Below are 6,178 nucleotides of genomic sequence, written 5' to 3' on the forward strand. Positions count from 1 at the left end.
TGACAAATTTTCAAACTTTTTACAAGCGACATTTTAAAATAATAAAGAAAAACTGTTTGTAGTTTCAAAGTGTTATTTCCTGTCTAATTGTGCAGTCCTGGCTTTCAAAGTAATTGTTCTACTCCAAAAACTTTGCTTTTGTGGCAGAAATGTTGCTAAATTATAGAATATTAATATTGGAACTCTGGCTGGCAGTGGCTACAGAACAATCTCCTCTCCTGATTTAAAATATCATTCCACAATATAAAACATTCAACATAAAAACATTCAACAGTGACTATTTGGCAAATTAGATCTGATTACTTAAATGCACAACTAAACAGCCAAGTCTTGAGCGCTTTGACAAAAGATTGCAACTCCGACATTGCTCTAACCCAGGGGTCCTCAAACTTTTGAAGCAGAGGGCCAGTCCACAATCCTCCAGACGGTTGAGGGGCCAAATTATCATTTGAAAAAAATACACGAACAAATACCTATGCACACTGTACATGTCTTATTTGTAGTGCAAAATAGCAACAACAACAATGAAAGAACAATACAATATTTTAAAATGAAAACAATTTTAACCTACATAATCCTATCAGGATTTCAATGGAAAGTGTCCGAAGTCTAAAATTAATTATATATTTCCTGCATTTATTTACTACATTTATATCCCACCCTTCTCACCCCGAAGGGGACTCAGAGCAGCTGTATGTACATACAATATATTATATTATTAGCATAACACAATATTAGCATTATATATTACTATATTGAACTATACCACTATACTGTAATATTATATGTAATATATAACATATAATTAATATTATTATATGGTATTACTATTAGTATTATATTGTATAACATAATATTACTATCAATATTATATGTATATACAATATATTATATTATTAAAACTGATATAAGAATATTATATTATAAAACTGCGGGCGGGGGCCAGGTAAATGACCTTGGAGGGCCGCACCCGGCCCTCGGACCTTAGTTTGGGGACCCCTGCTCTAACCTATGGAGGCAATGAGTTCCACAGAATTGGAATCTGATGTGGGCCATGCAAACACTTCGGATATGGCTTCCGACTTACAAAACTTCCAATTTTCTTACAATTTCCGACTCTTCCGATTTTTTTGCACATGCCTAGTTATAATTCCAGGTGACGTTTGCTCAAAGCAGGAGAAGAGAGCGAGACCAGGACGTCGCCTCGGTCTGGACACTGGACTCTGGTTGGTTAAGCCTAGGATTGCAGTGGGATGAGGACAAGGAGGACACGGGTGGAAAACTCAGAGCGAATGTGTCCACGGAGCCTCTTTGGAGGCCTGTCCTGTTTCTGTTTGAAAGTTGTTTCCTGTTTAATTGTGCAGTCCTAACTTTGAAAGGAGTTGTTCTACTCCAGAAACTTTGTTTTTATGGGGTTGTTGTATGTTTTCCGGGCTGTATGGCCATGTTCCAGAAGTATTCTCTCCTGACGATTTGCCCACATTTATGGCAGGCATCCTCAGAGGTTGTGAGGACCTCTGAGGATGCCTGCCATAGATGTGGGTGAAACGTCAGGAGAGAATACTTCTGGAACATGGCCATACAGCCCGGAAAACATACAACAACCCTGTGATCCATCCCGGCCATGAAAGCCTTCGAAAGGACTTTGTTTTTATGGCTGCCACAAACTAGGCTAAATCGGTTGAAACTCAATCAGATATTTCTGGAAAACCTAGAGCAGAATGTGCTGAAGGATGTTCTGCAAACACAACACTTTTGCAGTTTAAAAAACTTTTTCCATGATTTTATGATAGAATAAATTAGGAAATGAGGTTTTTACCGCAGGAACAAATACCACATTTCATGGTACTATTTAATGCGCATGATTCATGGTTCCAAGTTTCTATCTCTAGTGACGGTCATCTTTGCCCAAATTTGTCTGGTCGTTTTGGGAAAGGGGGGTGCACGCCATCCTAGAGCTTTTGGTGCCAGTGAGGTCAGCCCCCAGGCTCATTCCAATTGCACAGAACATCTTGACTTGTATCTAACAGCCTTGCTTTGAAGTTTTTATTTTTGACCCTTCAATGGACGACATCTTCCTCTTGCAACCAGGGCTGAAGAGGTCTCCTGACTCCTCTGCCACAGCCCTCCGTCTATCACCAGGATCGCCAAGCCTGGGAGATCAAAGGGATCCTCTGGGCCATGTAAAAGGAGACGGCAAGGAGAGGTGCGCTTTGCCCTGGGTACCTGCGGCGCACCTTTCATGCTCCCACGGCCCGCCCTCCCTCCCACGCCGACAGGGATCCTGATCTCCAAAGGGCAGGTGAGGGAGCGTGATCTGGTGTCGATCAAGCACAACAACAACCCTTCATTAAGGCTCTCTGTCCCAACCTTGTGCTTGAGGGCCAGGCCAAGGGAACATTGACAGTCCCAGTCATAGAATCATAGAATCCTAGAGTTGGAAGAGACCTCATGGGCCATCCAGTCCAACCCCATTCTGCCAAGAAGCAGGAAATCGCATTCAAAGCACCCAAGTGTTTTGTCCCAAGTGCCACAAGCTCCCTCCCAGTCATGAAAAGAAATCCTCTACGGTGCATATGTTTTAACTATAGTTTAAACCAGTGATGGCCAACCTATGACACGCGTGTCAGCACTGACACGCCTAGCCATTTTTGCTGACACACTGCTGCATGCAGATTGATTGGATAACTATGTCTTTTGTGGCCAAATTTGGTGTGATTTGGTCCAGTGGTTTTGTTGTTTACTCCATGGGAATTATGCACATTGCATTTATATATATATATATATATATATATATATATATATATATATATATATAAATATACACAGTAGAGTCTCACTAATCCAAGCTAAACAGGCCAGCAGAAGCTTGGATAAGCGAATATCTTGGATTATAAGGACTGATCAAGGAAAAGCCTATTAAACATCAAATTAGGTTATGATTTTACAAATTAAGCACCAAAACTTCATGTTATACAACAAATTTGACAGAAAAAGTAGTTCAATACGCAGTAATGTTATGTTGTAATTACTGTATTTATGAATTTAGCACCAAAATATCACGATATATTGGAAACATTGACTACAAAAATGGCTTGGATTATCCAGAGGCTTGGATAAGCGAGGCTTGGATTAGTGAGACTCTACTGTATACTAGCTGTGCCCGGCCATGTGTTGCTGTGGCGAAGTCTGGTGATATGGGAAATAAAGTATTGAGGAATTGGTGGTAGTTACGGTAAAGGGTCAAGGTTTTCTCCTGACATTAAGTCCAGTTGTGTCCGACTGCACACTGAAGTGGATTATATGGCAGTGTGGAGTCAAGATAATCCAGTTCAAAGCAGATAATATAAGATTATAAATGGGTTATATAGCTGTGTGGAAGGGCCTTGAATCTACACTGCCATATAATCCAGTTCAAATCTGATAATCTGTATTTTATAGGCAGTGGGGAAGTGGCCTAAGTGAGGCCTAACTCTGCCTGTCCCATGGGCTGAGTGGGTTGCTAGGAGACCAAGTGGGTGGAGCTTAGCCTTCTAACTGGCAGCAATTGGATAAAAACAATTATTCCTCTCCCTCTAATTAGGACTTTATTCTTCTTTTCTTTTTGTTGTATGAACGTAGAGGCATGGATGAGGGGTTGTGCTGCCAAGTTTAGTGTTTCTGGGATGTGTAGTTTTGTTGTTTTTGTCCTAGGCCGAAATTTCATTACCCTTTTATATATATAGATACATTCTATTATTATTGTAGTATATTATCATATTATTACTATTATATTATTTTTATATTATTCATTATTCATGACTACATTGAAACTAGAATAGAGAGAAATCAGCGTGGAAACTGCAAGAGTTACCATAGATTGTTGTACATGGAAATAATGGTAGTAAATAGTTTTTGATTTATTGAATACAGTTATATATTGCAATTATATATTTTTGTTATTTAAACTATACATATTGTGAAATTATGGTCTTTTTCTTGAAGTGACACACCACCCAAGTCATGCTAGGTTTTTTGGTGAATTTCGACACACCAAGTGCAAAAGGTTGCCCATCATTGGTTTAAACTATAATCTATTCATTTTACTTTAGATGTTGCCTTGGGTCCCAAGTGTAAGATATAAGGAAGAATAGACATTATTATTGTTGTTATTATCCTCATCATCCCATGTCATCTGAAAGTGCAGGTCTGTAAACAAAGCATAGCACGACCACCATCACCCCCAATGATAAAGGCAATATGTCCCACATCAATCCGATTTCAAGCCTTGTCATAGGATGCTATTCGGGCCACAGAATCCTAGAGTGGGAAGAAACCCCAAAGGTCATCCAGTCTAGCCCCCTTCTCTCTGCCAGGCAGGAAGACACCATTCAATCCCTCCCGACAGATGGCCATCCAGCCTCTGCTTAAAATCCTCCAGAGACGGCTCAAATGTCCCCTTCTCTCAGCCTTCTCTCCTAAAGTTTAAACCAACCCAGCTCCCCCAGCTGTTCTTCAGAGAGTTTAGTTTCCAAATCTTTGGTCATTCCAGCCTCCCATCTCTGGAGGCTCTCTGGCTTTGTCCATCTCCTTCTTGAATTTTGCTTCTCTGAACTGGACACAGGGTTATTATTCCAGGTAAGGAAGTCTGACCAAAGCAGAAGAGATTGGGGCTAGTGTCGCACCTCCAGTTAGCTTCACCTTGCTAAATACACCAGGCTGCACATAGGTTAAAGTCTTTTGTAGTTTGTTAAGAAATAGGAAATAAATAGTTCTTAAAAAGCAAAAGTCAAGTTCCAAAAGATTGTTGCAAAACAAGGCTATAAAGAATAATCCAAGAAAACATTAGGCATAAACAAGGTTCCATTAATGCATGACAAAGTCCCGTGAACATGAACACACCAAGGCTGCAAGATAATCCGGGGAAGCAAGAGATTGCTTCTTGACTCAAACAAGAAGTTGCTTTGACAAAGGTTTCTCTCTCAGCACACTCTTTTAATACCCTTTGCATGAAAGCATTTCTTTGCCCTCTGACCTCCCTCTGGTTTGCTATTCTAACACTTCTGCGAACCCGGAATTCCAAACGCCCAGCTCGATCCAAAGATTCCGTATCATCAAGGCCAGACAGCTCGTTAGCATTAGCGTCTGTCTGTATGCTATCAGACTGGGAGCTGTCCTCCCTTCCTGAGTCAATTTGCACCTGGCTAGCTTCAGTATCATCTTCAGAATCATCAACACCATTCCCTGCCGTGGGAAAGCCTCCCTGTTCCTCATCCTCCACAGCAGGAACACTCTGAACTTGAATCCCATAATTCCCATCAGAGTCATCTTGAACCTGAATCCCATCATCTTGAACCTGAATCCCATAATTCCCATCAGAGTCATCTTGAACCTGAATCCCATCATCTTGAACCTGAATCCCATAATTCCCATCAGAGTCATCTTCAACCTGAATCCCATCATCTTGAACCTGAATCCCATAATCCCCATCAGAGTAATTCTGAGGCTCCAGCTGAGTCACAACAGCTAGGACTTCCCTCGGTCCAGACACTCTCCTCCAATAGATGCAGCCTAGAATCACATTGGCCTTTTTACCTACAGCATCACACTATGGACTCAAGCTCAGCTTGTGATCCACGAAGACTCCTTTAGATCCCTTTCACGCTGACTGTTTTCAAACCATGTGTCTCTCATTTCATTTTTACTGCCAAAGTAGAGTAAAGTGCCATTGAAATGGATCTCCTTGATCTAACAAGCTTGTAACTCTATCCAATGAAAGGAGATAAGGTCCATCCTTCTCTGGACTCTGGCCTCTCCCTTTGTTGGAGCTGCTGCTGCTGCCTTGAGCCAAACAGAGTCCCGTCTCCCAGGAGCCCAGAGGCATTGCGCAAGGCCTGAGCTGATCGTCAGCCTGAGGGCATGGGTGGGTCTGGATGTCCTCAAGCACCTGACACCCAGGAGCCCTGTTGCATAATTGCACAGCTTTAGCAACAACACCCTTGGCTCAGACATAAGTCACATGAAGTTCTTCAGGCACTCGGGCACTTTGGTTCAGAGGGTCAGACTCAACATTAAACTGACTCTGGTGTTCGAGGACAAAAAGCAAAGAGGAAACACTGTTTCTTTGACATAGAAACCTTACACAATATTCATTCCAAGATATCATTTCAATAGGTTGGTTCTAGACATGCTTGGAGAG

This window comes from Anolis carolinensis, chromosome 3, assembly GCF_035594765.1.
Source record: "Anolis carolinensis isolate JA03-04 chromosome 3, rAnoCar3.1.pri, whole genome shotgun sequence".
Classification (NCBI taxonomy): domain Eukaryota; kingdom Metazoa; phylum Chordata; class Lepidosauria; order Squamata; family Dactyloidae; genus Anolis; species Anolis carolinensis.